Genomic DNA, 18,026 nt, shown 5'->3' on the forward strand with positions numbered 1-18,026 from the left:
GTTATCGTGGTCAAGCGATATGTCGATGACCTCTACCGCTGCACTGCCGCTCCTGTTGCATCCATGCATGCATCTGTTGCATCCATGCATGTGGACACTTGGAGCCGCGCCTAATGACCTAATGGAGCTCCAGGCTGCTTCTGGGCCTCCAACAGCCTCCGATGAGACCTCTCACGACCATAGGAGACCTCTCACGACCATACAGGCTGTATGGTCATGAGAGGTCACCCGCGACATGTCGCCAGGGGTCGCCTATATGGTTGTGAGAGGTCTCCAAAGAGTTGTAGCAGCTTTCTGGTCACCGCTGAATTTTCAACATGTTGAAAATTTCGGCGACCTATGACGGGTGCCGGCAGTCGCCTGTAAAGGTCGCGTAAGTGGGACAGGCCCTATATTCCTTGTGTTGGGATAAGGACAGAATGCAAAATGTACCTCCGTATTTTAAATATTTAGGTTTAACCTCATTGAACTTAAGAATATTAGAACCCACCACCATTCCTGCACTCCCCTCTTTTGTTTTCTCCATTATATCCACTAATAGGAATCCGAAGTTAACATTTTCACATAAAGGGTGATGGATGTATGGGACACGCTGCCAGAGGAGGTAGTTAAGGCAGGGACTATCCCAAAATTTAAAAACCAGTTAGACGGGTACATGGATAGGACAGATTTGGAGATATATGGACCAAATGTGGGCATGTGGGGCTAGTGTAGCTGGGACATGTTGGCCAGTGTGGGCAAGTTGGGCCAAAGGGTCTTTTTCCACACTGTATCACTATGACTATGACTCCATATCCACTGACGATGGGAGCATTTGTGTGAATGCATGTAATCAGCAATCAAATTTAAACTGGGAAGCTGATTGTAAATCCTTTTCTGCATGATTTAAAATAACTTGTGATGTTAATTTATGCAAATTACAAGTTCCGAGATTGCTCAGAAGACTAATAGCTGTAGTGCTTCCACTTTGTTTCAGAATGCATCAAAGAACAGCATATTCAATGTGCACAGATGCTTCTATTAGCTTGTTATAGGTGCCTCATTAATGCACACCCATTGTTCGTGCTTTATTGAGAGGAAAATGCAACAGGTACAACAATGAACAACTCATGAAGTACTGAGCTTTGTAGATCAGGAGGTTACTGGGTCAATTATTTGTCCACATTAAGTTAACCTGTTAATGTGTTAATTACAAAGTTGATTACCCCTGTAATTCTTGATGCAACTGAAATTTCAGTGGATAATCCGTCAACATGTTTCTTTGAGCTGCTTTTCGTTTTTCAATGCACCTGTCATAATTATTTCATATGATGGCACTCCCATGTCAAGTAACATTTTCTAGTAAGCAGACTAATCGCCATGTGATCAAATGAAAATTGAAACGAATTACAATAGCGGCTCCCTTCTTTTGAAATATTCCAGACATATAACTGCTTTTACAAGCCATTTTCGCAATAACACATGCCCAATAAAATATCAGAAAGGCAGCACGGTGGCACAGCAGTAGAGCTGCTGCCTTACAGTGCCAAGGATCCAGGTTCAATCCTGATTGCGGGTGCTGTCTGTACAAAGTTTCTACATTCTCCCTGTGACCGCATAGGTTTTCTCTGGATGCTCCGGTTTCTTCCCACGCTCCAAAGACATACAGGTTTGTAGGTTAATTTGCTTCGGTAAATTTGTAAATTGTCCCTAGTGTTTAGGATAGTGTTAGTGTATGGAGTGATCGCTGGTCAGCATGGACTCAGTGGGCCGAAGGGCCTGTTTCTGCGCCGTATCTCTAAAGTCTAAACAAGTTAGTTAATGCTGACCATTCCCTCCGCAGATGCCGCCTGACCCATTGAGTCACTCCAGCTCCACATGCTTTGCTGAGGATTCCAGCATCCGCAGGTCCCTGCATCCCCATTACAACATTTAGATTTTCCAATTGGAATAGAATATTTGGATGTGTTGATATTAGCAAATAGCATTTCTAAAGATTCTGAGTGGATTTCCTATGCAATGGCTCTGCAGTTCCTTCTTACAGATATCTCTGTTAGATTTTGTTCTTAGGGCTAATGGAATCAAGGGATATGGGGAGAAAGCAGGAACAGGGTACTGATTTTGGATGATCAGCTATGACCATTATTGAATGGCGGTACTGGCTCGAAGGGCCGAATGGCCTGCCTACTGCACCTATTTTCTATGTTTCTATGTTTCTTCTTAGCTGAGCTAATGCAGCCTTGATGGCCCAAGCATGGATAAACACATTGCATGATGGATTACTCATTCAGATGCATCACGAGTGAACAGGTTTCGTTCCTTGCCTCTACTCAATTAGCTCATTTCAATCAGAGCGGCAGAGCAGTCTTGCGAGAGAGAAGAAGTACATATGTAGAAAACGCAGCTAACGTTCCCGTATCTGGTGGTTACCGTGACCTTTACTGGGAAGGTTTAAGTGCGGATGCTGGATGAGGCTCTAAAAAGGTCACTTACGTTGAAGGCATTCATCATCTCGCAGCGATTGTTATGCCAAGTTACAGGAGGAGTTGCTCTAATCAATCAGGGCTTTTGCTCAGAGTGTCACTACTGTACTGAAATGGTGGATCAAAATTATCTAGGTTATATCAAGATCCGTATGGAGTTTGCATGGTTTCCTCCTACATCCCAAAGGTGCACAGCTTTGTGGGTTCATTGGCCTCTGTCAATTGTCCCTAATGTTTAGGGAGTGGGGTAATGGGATAGCATTGAAATATTGTCAACAAGTGATCAATGGTCAGCGTGGACTTGGTGGGCCATTGGGCTTGTTTGCATGCTGTATCTATAAAACTAAAACTAAAAATGGCCCATCCTCCAGTACAAGGAGCTGTGTAAGTTCAACTGTTGCAAACTGTGGCAGATTCCGTGATTCAGGAACACATGATAACAGGCACATTAAAGTTGGTGCACCAAGTGTAAAGTCTCTATGAGGGAAAATTACAAATCCAAAATCCTATTATTGGACATTGAACGGCATGTCCCACTTAAGCGAATTTTTAGGCGACTGTCATAGTCGTAACAGGTCACTGAAAAACCGAAGACTGAACCCCCCCAGGACATAAAATTTGAAATTGTTTATATAAGAATCGTCACCTTAACAACAAAAAAAACCAAACTCAGCACCGGCGACAACCTACGTCACCTGACGACAACCTATGTCACCTGGCGACAACCTATGACAGCACCTACGTCAGGAGAAGTCAAGCTACGCTCATTGGAGTCAAGCCCACTGTCGCCGACTGTCTCTGAAAAATGTTGAACATGTTGAAAATCCAGCGGCGACCAGAAAGACGCTACGACTCTTTTGGCGACTGAGGAAACTACTCACGACCATACAGGCGACACCCCAGCACCTGTAGTCACCTAAAACATCGACTAAGTGGGACAGGCCCATGAGGGGCTCGAACGCATGTTAAAATAATTCTCGGATCAAGGAACTTGCATGAAGGAAAATCTGTGCTTTGTTGACATCATCTGAATAGTGTGAAACAATTTGACCATTCTAATGTACCGTTTTATATATTTGTACATTTTACGTATAGATTGCGGGTAGACTTGATATACTGTAAGTATATAAAATTATAAGAGGCATGGATAGGGTAGACAGTCAAAACCTTTTTCCCAGGATGGATATATCCAATACGAGAGGGTATAGGTTTGATATGCGAGGGGCAAAATTGAAAGATGTGCGGGGCAAGTTATTTTACACAGAGAGTGGTGAGAGACTGGAACGCATTGCTGGACTGGTGATGGAGGTAGTTAAAACTGTAACTTTAGGATAGGCTTGTGGGTAGGCAGCGAATGTAGGGATATGAATTATGTGCAGGCAGATAAGAGTTGGGCTTGGCACAGACATTGTGGGCCAAAGAGCCTGTTCCTCTGCTGTACTGTTATATGTACTATGCTAAATAATGTTTTACAAAGCAATAGATTTACTTGTGGGAGTTTGGAGACCGGGATTGAAAATGTAATAGCTTGCTACTACAGTATTAGAATCAGTCCCCATGTTTTTATTTTATTTTATTATAAATTTACTTAACTTAGTTTAGAGATACAGACAAGCTGGAAAGGGTGCAGAGAATATTTACAATGATGTTGCCAGGACCTGAAGGTCTAGGCTATATAAAGAGGTTGAGCAGGCTAGGACTCTATTACGTGGAACACAGGAGGATGATTGGTGATCTTTTAGAGGTGTTCAAAATCGAGAGGAATAGATCGGGGAAATGCACAGTCTCTTACTCAGAGCAGGGGAATTGAGAAGCTGAGGATATAGGTTTAAGGTGAGGGAGGGGAAATTTAATAGGAACCCGAGGGGTAACATTTTCTACACAAAAGGTGGAGGGTATATCGAAAGAGCTGCTGGAGGATGTAGTTGAGGCAGGGACTATTACAATGTTTAAGAAACATTTAGACAGGTATAGAGGGATATGGGTCAAACGCAGGCAGGTGGGACTAGTGTGGGTGGGACATGTAGGTCGATGTGGGCACATTGGGCCGAAGGTCCTGTTTCCATGCTCTATGACTAACCCCTTTTGGTGTCTGATGAGGGTTCCCGTGCCTGTTGAATATCAGTACCTCTGGGTTTTCAAGTAGTTCTTCTCCAGGTGACAAAGCCTCTGGACTGATATTAGTGGTGGTAATGGAGTATTGGGTATTAATACCTTTCTCCCTTTGTGCTATCCTGTTGTTTTATATCTCTCTACTTAAGGGCCTGTCCCACTTTGCGATTTTTTCGGTGACTGCAGAGCGTCAGTGACTGACGCCCGTAAAACCGTCAAGTTGCACGACATACACGCTGATGTAAGCTGCCATCCGGGAGATGCCCGGACCACAGATGGGCTGTAAAGTATTCTTCCTTCAATGCATGGATTTAAAAAAATAATATATTAAAACGAATACAATTAACTCAATTGTGCAAATGAAAAGATGTCCGAGTCGTTCATTTTTATTTACAGATGTATTGGTCCGCTTCCAGATCCAATCACCGTCTCTATACCTTTTCACAGGGATGGATTCAGTGAGTGTAGACTGAACTCCCCTCTCCCCTCCTCTTCCCCACTCCCGCCCCCATCCCTCCTTCTCCGCACCCCCCTACCGTTCTCCCCTCCCCTCTCCTCTCCTCTTCTTCCCTTTCCCCCTCTTCCTCCCTTCTCCCCGCTCCACCCATCTCCCCCTTCTCCACTCCCCCCTCCCCTCACCTCCCCCTCTCCCTCCCTTCTCCCATTCTCCAATCCCCCCCCCCCTCCCCCACTATCCCCGACACCCGCCCATTGGTGGACCCAGCCTGTGACCAGCGATCCCCCGCACACTGTGCGCCTTTGGAGTGCGGGAGGAAACCCAAACCCTAACCCTAGCCCAAGCCCTACCCCTAACGCTAACCCCTAACGCTAACTCTAACCATAGCCCTAATACTAACGCTAGCGTGTGTGGGATAGTGTGCGGGGGATCGCTGGTCGGTGCAGACTCGGTGGGCCAAAGGGCACTGTATCTCTGAACTAAATGTGACACAGAGGCCCCGGGGGTGGACTCGAACCCCCAATGTTCTGCCTGCTCCTCATGGGAACTAAACTGTTGGCCACGAGTTGTCCCAGAGGCAGATCTCTCTTCCAATGGTCTCTCCAAACCCCCAGAGGCAGCGGGCTCTTCAACTGGGTAGAGGCAATGTTGTCAATGTACCAGTGCCACCCACCTGCTCCGGCCACCGAGTCTAAATACCCACCACACATTTTGAAGCAAGGCGAGGAGGCGGAGAGGTGGGGGGTGTTGGTCCCAAAGTCTGCATTTATCCCATAGTCAATGTTACTAAAGCAGATGATGTGGCCTTTGTGCAGTACTATTAGTGGGATCTAGCTGTCACAGGCTGGGTCCACAAATGGGGGGGGGGTCTGGGAAAGTGGTGTGGGGGGGGGGGGGGGGGGGGTGAATAATGGGAGAAGGGAGGGAGAGGGGAAGAAGGGGATGTGAGGGGAGGGGGGGTGTGGATAAGGGGGAGAAGAGTGGAGTGGGGAGAAGGGAGGATTAGGGGGGAAGGGAAGAAGGGGGGAGAGGGTAGGAGAGAAGGGTAGGGGGAGTCGAGAAGGAGGGATGGGGGCGGAGGGGAGAGTGGAGTTCAGTCTACACTCACTGAATCCATCCCTGTGAAAAGTTATAGAGACGGTGTTTGGATCTGGAAGCGGACCAATACGTCTATAAATAAAACTGAACGACTCCGATACCTTTTCATTTGCACAATTGATTTTGTCGCTGTGACCTACTGCTTCACACAACATGCCTTCTTCTTGCAGACTTACAGGTTAACTGCTTTACAGGAGGTTGTTTCATGTCCATGTTTGGTGCGTTCTAGGTTGGCCCTGGTTTACCATGTTAATCCAGACAAGAATTGGTCTTAGCATTATGTGCAGCACAGATTTGTGGGCCCAAGGGCCTGTTTCTGGGCTGCACTGTTCAATATAAATCCAGTCACTGCTCACATAATGGAATTCGGATTAACCTACAAACCTGTACGTCTTGGGAGTGTGGGAGGAAACCGGATAAAACCCACTTGGTCACTAGGAGTGCACGTGCAAACTCCGTACAGATAGTACCCATAGTAAGAATCTAACCCGGGAATCTGGAGCTGTAAGGCAACAGCTCTACTGCTGCTCCACAGCCGCACCGCACTTCTAAATTAAATCAATAATAAATAATATTGTGAATGTCATTAACAAATGAGAATTGGTCTTAGCATCATGTTTGACACTGAATTGTGAGCCAGAGAACCTGTTCCTGTGCTGCACTGTTCTATATAAATCCAGTCACTGTACAGCTAATAGACGATCGTCGTGGCCTGACTTGGCTTTTCATAAATGTACTTTATTCATAATAAATGCAGCAAATGTAATAGTGACATTTCAGTATCTATCTTCATTGTACCAAGGATTGCTTCACAATACATGAGTCTGAAGAAGGGTTTCGGCCCGAAACGTCGCCTATTTCCTTCGCTCCATAGATGCTGCTGCACCCGCTGAGTTTCCCCAGCAATTTTGTGTACCTTCGATATTCCAGCATCTGCAGTTCCCTTTTGAACACATGAGGGGAATAGATTGCGTAGAGCCCAGAGCAGGCGAATCGAGGACACGAGGGTATAGGTTCAAGGTGAAGTGGAAAATATTTAATAGGAATCTGAGGGGAACCTTTTTCACACAAAGGGTGGTGGGTGTATGGAACAAGCTGCCAGAGGAGGTAGTTGAGGCAGAAAAAATTGGACAGGTACATGAATAGGACAGGTTTGGAGAGATATGAGGCAAACACAGGCAGGTGGGACTAGTGAAGCTGGGACATGTTGACCGGTGGGGCAAGTTGGGATGAAGGGCCTGTTTCCATGCTGTATCACTCAATGCCACTAACATTTCTTCCTTAAATGTTGCATCAGTAAAATTGTTGAGAGGCTGTTAAACACGGCCCAGTCTCTCAGTAGCCACTGGCTGCAGCAAACACTGAGCGTTATGCGTGAACAACAAATTTCTGTTTCAAAAACGTTGGAAGGCATGTCAGTGAATAACTGAGTCATAAGAGAAACTAGGCTATCCTCTGTCACAGGTTTTTATTTATTCTAGCCTTAAGCCTTTGCTTTAAAGAAAACAAAGCATCAAAGGAGATGAGAAACAATAGATACCTCATGTTTTTGACTACTTCTCATTCTCAGTCAGCTAGTTTTATACATGCCTTATCTTTTGACTTTGACCAAGATACTTTAGAGTGTCTTTTCGCTTTTGTCTTAGGCTGGATAAAGCTGATGTTTGGTTTAGATTAGAGATTCAGTGCAGAAACAGGTACTTCGGTCTACCGAGTCCACACTGACCATTGGTCACCCACACTTACATTATAATACAACAATACTAATACAATAATACTTTATTAGCCAAGTATGTTTTGTAACATACGAGGAATTTCATTTGCCAAGTCAGTCATACAAATAAAAAGCAACGGAACACACAAAATACATTTTAACATAAACATCCACCACAGTGACTCCTCCACATTCCTCACAGTGATGGAAGGCGAAAAAAAAGTTCAATCTCTTCCCTTCTTTGTTCTCCCGCGGTCGGGGGCCTCGAGCCCTCCCCGCGGCAGGAGATCGGAGCCCGGGTCAGGGCTTATCGAACCTCTGCCTGGTTGGAGCTCCTGACACGGCCTCCCCGAGACTGCAAGCTCTCGATGTAAAGTCCGCAGGCCGCGGTTGATGCGATCCCAGGCAAGAATCCCAGCACTAGTCCTATGTTATCCCACTTTCTCATCCACTTGTACACACTTGGGGAGTGGGCCATATGAATTTACAGAAGCTAACTAATCTGCAAACCCGCGCGCATTTGGGATCTGGGAACAAGCTGGAGCACCCGGAGGAAACTCACGTGTTCACAGGGAGAACGTGCAAACTCCACACAGACAGCACCTAAGGTCAGGATTGAACCAGGATCGAACCGGTGTCTCTGGTGCTGTGAGGCAACGACTCTCCCAGCTATGTCTTGGTGCCACTCACAATCCTTTGCGTGGGTTGTGTGCAAACAATATTCCTCAGTTTACTGGAAAACTTGAACAGAAGTGGTAACCATATGTCCTTCCTTCCTCAGCTCTGCTTTATGCCCAGACTCTGAACTTAAATCAACAAATTTACAGCTTTGCCTGGAACCTTATTGTGTGAAGCACAAAACAACACATGTCAAAGCTGACAATTTGGCATTGTTAAGTTTGTTGTTGTTGCTGTTGAAGCTGTGCTGGATTGGTAGCAAAGGGGTAAAGAAATAATGAGAGTAGGAAAAGATTTCTGAAATTTTGTCTTAAAAATATCAGAAAGATGAGACAAGAAATCAGAAAAATATGACAGTAATCCAGTTCTCCCCATAGCAGGACACGATGTGCTGGAATAACTCAGCAGGTCAGGCAACAATTTTGGATAACATCGACAGGCTACGTTTCAGATCAAGACCCTTCATCAGACCTGAAACGTCGCCTATCCATGTTCTCCAGAGATGCTGCCTGACCTGCTGAGTTACTCCAGCACTTTGTGTCCTTTTGTGTATTAACCAGCATCTGCAGTTCTTTGTTTCTCCCTTTTCCCCATTCTCAACCTCCTGATATTTAGATCCATCCTTTATCAATGCATTTCCTGGTGAACTGCAGTAAAATCCAGTGTACAGACACTCAGTGATCATGCCTTGTGCCATTGCTAGATTAGGCTGGCAGAGAGCATACGTGAACAATTCAAGAAGAAAATCATAGCAATTCTCCCAACGTTTCTGCATTTCCTTGCTGGCTAAATAGAGTCATACAGCATGGAGACCGGCTCCTCCACACAACTTGCACATGCCGACCAACATGTCCCATCTACACCAGTCCCACCTGCCCAAATTTTGTCCATATCCCTCTAAACCTTTCCTATCCGTGTAACTGTCCAAATGTCTTTCAAATGTGCTCTGAAGCTCGCCCATATAGCTACCAGCCTCTGTGTGACAAAGTTGCCCCTCAGGTTCCTGCTAAATCTTTCCACTCTTTGCACTCTTTCCAGCTTATAATAACCATATTAAATAAATAACCAAGGAATGCATATTAACTTTAGGGTTGCACAGCGGCACAGCCAGAGAGCATGGTGTCCTGGGTTCAATCCTAACCTCCAGTGACCTCCGGTGCTGAGTTTATGCATTCTCCATGCAACTCTGTAGGTTTTCTCTGAATGCTCTGGTTTCCTCTGGCATTCCTAAAAAGTACAAATGGGCGATTTAATTAGCGTCAGTAAATAGCTCCTCGTGTGTGGGCGAGCGGTAGAATCTGGGCGAGAAAGTGGGGAAAATAAAATTGAATAAATGGGTAGCTTATGGTCAACGTCAACTTGTTAGGCTGAAGGGGCAGCCTTAGGTGTGTTTCGACTATGACCATTAAAGAAACGCATAGATACAATGAACGTGTAGTTCCTTTCTTACTTTCTGATGGATTACCATGTTGAAATTATTTGGTTTGGAGATACAGCATGAAAACAGGCACATCGGCCCAACAAATCCATGCTGACCATCGAACACTCATTCAAACTAAATCTATGTTATGACATTCCCTACAAACTAGGGGCAATTTACAGAGGCCAATTAACCTGAAAAACCCGCGCATCTTTGGGATGTGAGAGGAAACCGGAGCCCCGGGAGGAGACCCACACGGTCACAGGGAGAACGTACAAACTCCATACAGACAGCACCCGAGGTCGGAATCGAACCTGGGTCTCTGGCGCTGTGAGGCAACAGCTCTACCATCTGCACCACTGCTGCCTTCTGAGGTGCTGGGGAGAACTATCAGAAACGTCTTATTTTCTACCAGAGGACCTAGTGCATCAACAATTCTGATGGGGAGAATGGCGATGCTCACGTATTTCAGTCGAAAGGAAACTCAAGCCGTGCCAACCAGGACAAGGGCAGCCATATTGTTAGACGCCCTCCGCATCAGCCCAACTGTAATGTGGAAATAGAAGGATGCAGAGGTTATTTGAAATTAAAGAAATTAAAATTCATACCATTGGGTTGTAAGCTGCCCAAGCAAAATATGTGGTGCTGCTCCTCCAAGCTGCATATGGCCTCATTCTGACAGTGGAGGAGGCCCAGGACAGAAAGGGAATCAGTATGGGAATGGGAAAGGACTTAGGGGGACTGAGCAGAGTGTTCAATGGTGCTTCATTGTCCCATGTACCTAGGTACCGCGATTTTCCTTTTTTGCATGCGTTCAGTAAAAATCTTACCACCGCTATCATACTTAAGCGCAAGAGTGTAAGAATAGTAGATCACACTGAGGCAGCACACAAGAACCGCCATGTTTCCGCAACCAACATTCAAGTCCAAAATTGTTAAAAATAGAGTTAACTTGGCCATAAAGGACCGTTGTCCTGGCTGTTGCACTGGGTTGGAGTTACAGGGATCAGTCTGACCAGGCGATGCTGTTGATGTCCTTCAACGCTGATCCGCCACTCCGTGCCGCTGCAGGCCGCATTTGATCCTCTTGATGCAGCAGCTGGATGACCCCAGTATCCACCTATCACTCGCCAGACTCTCCTGCCCCACCTCTCGTTATATCATTCGCAACATTAGCCCACAATTTGAGTTTACCCGTGTTTATGAATTTTAAATTCTCCTTTCTGCGAAAAGGTGGAGAATTGAGAGTTGGGTTGAAATCTACCGACCTTAATAATAATAATAATAATAATAATATATCTTTTATTGTCATTGCACGTCAGTGCAACGAGATTTGGTGTGCAGCTCCACTGATGTACAAGAAAGGTAAATAAATACAATACATAAATAAACAAGCTGAATTGATTGACGTGACCATCTGAGGGAGACTGTCCAAAGGGGGTGGATGGGGGGGCACTCATTAGGGCCGGTTCAGAGCCGCTATAGCTCTTGGGATGAAACTGTTCCTGAGTCTGGAGGTTCGGGCGTAGAAGGCCTTGTAACGTCTGCCGGAGGGAAGTAGTTGAAACAGACCGTGGCAGGGGTGTGATGAGTCCTTATGGATGCTGAGGGCCTTCCTGAGGCACCGCGTGTGGTAGATGCCCTCTAAGGCTGGTAGCTCTGTCCCGATGATCCTCTGCGCTCTGTTGACGACTCGCTGAAGAGCTCTCCTCTCCGCCTCCGTGCAGCTGAGATACCACACAGAGATGCCATACGTTAGTATGCTCTCTGTGGTGCAGCGGTAGAACGTTGTCAGCAGCTGTTAGGGCAGACCAGAGCAGAGTTGACGTCCTTTTCTTCTTTCTACCCAGTCAGGAACCCTGTTGCTTTGACGACTGTGTAGTTAGATAATGTCAAAAACATAACCTCAATTAAATCCGAACGCTCTCTTCCTCGCTTCTGCATAGCACTGTGAGTTAACTTGTTCACCTTTAGGATAAGTTCAACAGTAATTACTTCAATCAAAGTTTCACAATCATAGCAAAAACAGAGTCTTAGAATCGCATGGCAACTTTCTCTACTCTAGTTTTTATACCTGGCTGAAAACATACAGCTGGAATTGAAAGGTTTCAGAAATAGATATGCGTTTTGTTGGCTTTTAATAAATCTCGATTTCCTTTGCTGTATTTTTAGTTGTCATTTTGCTCATTCACTCAGACAGTGTTTTTATTCGTCGGTTCCTCTGATAGCAAGGCTTGAAGAAGCGGCTTCTTCGTGAATGAACAGCAGAATACCTGAGGGGGGAAAAAAATAGAAGCGAGATTGCTTCTGAGGAGCTGCTGTAGTGTTGTCAGTCAAAAGGAGAAGTGCTTTATCAAAAGAAGCAAGTGGAAAGCAAACAATCTGGTGCGTAGGCGTCTCAGCTAAAAGGATCCCACAGGCTTTAATAGACAAAACAAGCCAAACGCTGACTGCAAGAGTGAATGGGGACTATGCTACTTTGACTTCATCCGGCAATTACACAAAAAGTGCAGCTGAGAGTTGCCGATGGTCTTATTTTGTGGAATCTGTGCTGCTGTACAAGGCAGTGAGGGGGTGAAATTGATTTTGGGTGACAGCGTAGAATAAGCAGCAGGAAGTGCACAAACCAATTTGCAACCATCTCAGTCATCTTTTCCATGGACTTCAGCAAGAAAAAAAACCCACAATGTTTTTTAGACACATTGACACTTCTAAGATGCCTTGCCATAACTTTAACTGCTGTCAAACTGTTGTGGTTTTCATGCTGCAGCTGTCAGATGCCTTTCTGGGAAGGTTGCAAAAACATGTCTTGCAAAATTCCCCTCATCCCTTGGCGAAGCATCCTCCCAACTGTGCAGCACTTTTCGATTCTCTGCTAGAATTTGGGACAGTCTTCCTTCCTCAGTTGCTCCCTCAGTAGGTGTGAGGCACCTTGCAGGATTCAGAATAGAGCATCCGGGAGTCAAGGGGCAATCATTTCATGTTACCTTGGCCGCCTGAGCTGTTTGCCACCCTTTATGTGGTGAGAATCAGTCCACTGGATTTGGGAAGCAAAGGACATTCATTAAATTGAGCAAAACAAATGCAGTCGTAGAGCGTCTTAGAGTCGTACAGCGTGGAAACAGGCCCTTCGGCCCAACTGCCCACACCGAACAACATGTCCCATCTACGCAGTCCCATTTGCCTGTGTTTGGCCCATATCCCACTAAGTGTGTTCTATCCATGTAATTAACAGATAAATGTAGAAACAAGGAACTGCAGATGCTGGTTTACAAAAAAAGACACCAGCTTGCTGGAGTAACTCAACGGGTTAGGCAGCATCCCTAGAGAACATGGATAGGTTACGCTTTAGGTCAGGACATTTAAATCTGAAGAAGAGATCCAAACCCAAACGTCACCTATCCATGCTATCCGAGGATGCTGCTTGTCCAGCACTTTGTGTCTTAATTAAAAGATAATATGCTTTTACAATATTAAATAATTCCAAAGCATTTAACAGCCAAAGGGATAGTTATGGAGGGTGATATTTCATGCATTGAATTCAATTGAATTGCAATCGCATTCATGGGATGGCACAGTGGTGCAGGGGCAGCACAGTAGTGCAGCGCCAGTGACCTGGGTTCAATCCTGACTACGGGTGCTGCCCGCATGGAGTTTGTACATTCTCCCTGTGACCTGCGTGGGTTTTCTCCGGGTGCTCCGGTTTCCTCCCACTCCCCAGAGATGCAGGTTTGTGGGTTAATTGGCTACCATAAATTATCCCTAGTGTGTAGGATAGAACTAGTGTACGGATGATCACTGGTCGGCGTGAATTTGGTGGGCCGAAGGGCCTGTTTCCGCGCTGTTCCTCTAAAACCTAAACTGAAGGGAATGTGCAGCCATTAAAGCAAGAGAGCATGGTCCAATAAACAGCTCTGTGATAATAATCAGATAAATTGATCATAATAACATGATTGGCAGATACACGGTTGAACAGAATTTCAGGGACAACTTGTTCAAGAAGGAACTGCAGATGCTGGAAGATCGAAGGTACACAAAAATGCTGGAGAAACTCAGCGGGTGCAGCAGCATCTATGGAGCGAAGGAAATAGGCGACGTTTCGGGCCGAAACCCTTCTTCAGACGCAATGTGACTTATTCCATATGAATGATATTCTTAGCATCCATTGCTAACTTTCTATAACATTACCCTTATTTGAATAACCTCAGGATGGAGGGATATGGATTATGTACGGGCAGATCAGGGTTGATTGTGTCATCATGTTCAGCACAGACATTGTGGGCTGAAGGGCCTGTTCCCGTGCTGTTCTATATTCTATAACCGTCTGATATCGAAATAATTGAATCACTGAAAGATACAGGTTGAAAACAGGTCTGAAGAAGGGTTTTGGCCCGAAACGTCGCCTATTTCCTTCGCTCCATAGATGCTGCTGCACCCGCTGAGTTTCCCCAACAATTTTGTGTACCTTCAGGGATAACTTGTCTGCTTCTGACTGAATAATGCTGTGGGCTAGTCCATGTGCATTTTGGGCAGATGAGGCCTCAGTTTAGCACCTCATCTCCAGGATGGCATGGTCTGCAATGCAGCAACCCCTCAGTAATGCTCTGTAATATTCATGGCTCAAGTTTCAGGATTTCAACTTTCTGATTCAGAACTCGGCAAAGAGGATGGGCATGAGAGGAGAAGATTGTGTAAAAGGAATGCAGTGGAATACTGCAAGCGCACAAGGTTTAACAGCGCAAAGGATCAAAACGATCATGTGCTATGTGAGCTGGGGGAGGAAACGCGTTAATTTGGGTGGCACAGTGGCGCAGTAGATGGACCTGTTGCCTCACAAAGCCAGAGGCCTGGGTTCGATCGATCGCAAGTTTGCAAGTTCTCCCTGTGACTACGCAAGATTCCTCCGGGTGCTCCAGCATTCTCCCACATCCCAAAGACGTGCAGGTTTGTCAGTTAATTGGCTGCTGTAAATTGCCCTTGTAAATGAGAAAGTGCGATTTCGATGGTCAGCGTGGATCTGATGGACCAGCCTGTTTTCAACCTGTATCTTTCAGTGATTCAATGATTTCGATATCAGACGGTTATAGAATATAGAACAGCACGGAAACAGGCCCTTCAGCCCACAATGTCTGTGCTGAACATGATGACACAATCAACCCTGATCTGCCCGTACATAATCCATATCCCTCCATCCTGAGGTTATTCAAATAAGGGTAATGTTATAGAAAGTTAGCAATGGATGCTAAGAATATCATTCATATGGAATAAGTCACATTTTAGAGGCAGGAGAAATATTGCATGTTGAGATTTGCTTTTACTCCGGGCAGCTAAGCCCTGTGGCTACATTTACAGTAAGTTCTTTTTGATTTATTTGATAGCACTTTATTTATCCCAGAGGGATATTGATCTGCCAGCAGTCAAAACATGCAGCTACAAGGCATTGAGAGTGTCATGTGCATTAAAATAATAATGAGATCTAAGTTTAGTTTAGTTTAGACATACAGCGAGGGAACAGGCCCTTCGGCCCACCGAGTTCGCGCCGACCAGTGATCCGTGCATTTTAACACTATCCTACACACACTAGGGACAGTTTTTACATTTACCAAGCCAATTGGACCACACACCTGTACGTCTTTGGAGCGTGGGAGGAAACTGATGATCTCGGAGAAAACCCACTCAGGTCACGGGAGGAGCGTACAAACTACGTACGGACAGCACCCGTTGTTGGGATCGAACAGGGGTCTCTGGCCACTGTGATCAGTTATTGCACAGCGCATATGGAATATTGCACAAACATGAAATTAAAGTGGAAATGTCCAGGATGAGGGATGTGCAAAGATGGGAGATGGGGGGCCGGGGGGAGGAGGGGGATTGGATAGTCAGTCTACCCCACGACAGAAGTGGGAGGAGTCTGAAAGCCACAGGGGAAAAAGGATCTCCTGTTGCGTTCTGAGCTGTGCCCTGGCGGGGCCAGTCCATTACTGAGCTGCACCCTGGCGGGGCCAGTCCATTACTGAGCTGCACCCTGGCGGGGCCAGTCCATTACTGAGCTGCACCCTGGCGGGGCCAGTCCATTACTGAGCTGCACCCTGGCGGGGCCAGTCCATTACTGAGCTGTACCCTGGCGGGGCCAGTCCATTACTGAAGGTGCTCCTCAGGTTGACCAGTGTGTCATGGAGGGGGGTGAGCTGTATTGTCCAAGATCCTCCACAGTTTGAGGAGCATCCTCCCCTCCAAGACCACCTCCCATGAATCCAACTCCACTCCCAGGACGGAGCCAGCCTTCCCGATGGGCTTGTTGAAAATAAATGTTGATAAAAAGAGATATTGTTAAATGGTCAGAATTGCTAAGTGACTGATGATGACATGAATATGTTTTGCTGGCTTAGGAAGATATTACAAATACACCTAGTATGAACGGAAGGATATGTTGGGCAACAGACTATAACATGATGCTGTGCAATGTGATAGTAGTATGGAAAGGAGAAATCATTGGATCATTTCCTAATCATTCCCTTCCCAGCTCCCACCCCCTCCACCCCCAGTCTTGCTTGAATCTTACAGCAACAAAGAACAAACATTTGACTTGAATGTAAAAACACTTGGAACTGAAAAGAAATTAATTTACATATTCTTGGTCCAAATGGAATTTACATAATTTATTTTTAAATATTTCTTTATGCACTTTCTTGAATGCAAGAATTTAATTGTCCTATCTGGGGCACATGACAATAAACTCTCTTGAATCTTGATCTTGAATCTTGAATACATTTCACCAATGGTACAGTTTTTTTTTTCTTTTTATACTATTTTCACAAATACACTTTCATATTACACTTAATAGAAACAAGGAACTGCAGATGCTGGTTTACGAAAACCCCCCACAAAATGTTGGAGTAACTCAGCGGGTCAGGCAGCATCTCTGGAGAGCATGGATAGGTGATGCTTTGGGTCAGGACACTTCTTCAGACTGATGACGGGTCCCGATCTGAAACATCACCTATCCATATTCTCCAGTGATGCTGCCCGACCCGCTGAGTTACTCCAGCACTTTGCATCATTTTTATCATGACACTTTTTTGATAAACAGCCAGTTAGCGATGCTATAAAGCTGCATACTTTTATTTTACTTTCTATTTACTTAATACAAACATTTATTGGCCTTCGCTTCAAATGAGTTGCTGTTGCCTTTATTTGTTTAACAAGACGATGTCTGCATTGAGCACTCATTGAAGCACAATTTGTAGGTTAATTGGCTTGGTAAAAGTGTCAATTCTCCCTAGTGTGTGTGTAGGGTTGTGTTAATGTGCGGCGATCGTTGGTCAGTGCAGACTTGGTGGGACAAAGGGCCTGTTTCCGCACTTTATCTCCAAACTAAACTAATCTAATTAGCCACATATAAATAGTCCTATTTAATTTGTGCACTTAAGGCCAAAACTGTAATTGGCTCAGTAATAGTGTCAGATTGTTATAAAAGCTTGTCCTGCCATCAGGAAGAAAGCACAGGAATCCGACAGAGCTCTGTGATGGAGTGCACCAGTTTTGTGCCCCAGTCCCTTTATAAATGTAAACATCATTGTTTTGTTTTCATATTATCATAAGGTCATAAGGAATAGGAGCAGAATTAGGCCATTCGGCACCTCGAGTCTATTCCGCATTTCAATCATGGCTGATCAATTTCTTCCGCCTCACCCCATTCTCCTCTGCCTTCTCCTCATAACCCCTGACACCTGTACTAATCAAGAATCTATCTTTCCCTGCCTTAAAAATATCAATTGACTTGGCCTCCACAGCCTTCTGTGGGAATGAATTCCACAGCTTCACCACCTTCTGACTAAAGAAATTCCTTCTCATCTTCCTAAAGGAACGCCCTTTAATTCTGAGGCTATGACCTCTAGTCCTAGACTCTCCCATTTGTGGAAACATTCTCTCCACATCCACTCTATCCAAGCCTTTCACTATTTTGTTTGTTTCAATAAGGTTCCCCTCATTCTTCTAAACACCAGCGAGTACATGCCAAGTGTCATCAAATGCTCAAGGAATGAAAAGTTAAGCTTATCATATGCACAAGTACAGTGTCATGTA

This window comes from Amblyraja radiata, chromosome 25 (assembly GCF_010909765.2).
Source record: "Amblyraja radiata isolate CabotCenter1 chromosome 25, sAmbRad1.1.pri, whole genome shotgun sequence".
NCBI classification, from domain to species: domain Eukaryota; kingdom Metazoa; phylum Chordata; class Chondrichthyes; order Rajiformes; family Rajidae; genus Amblyraja; species Amblyraja radiata.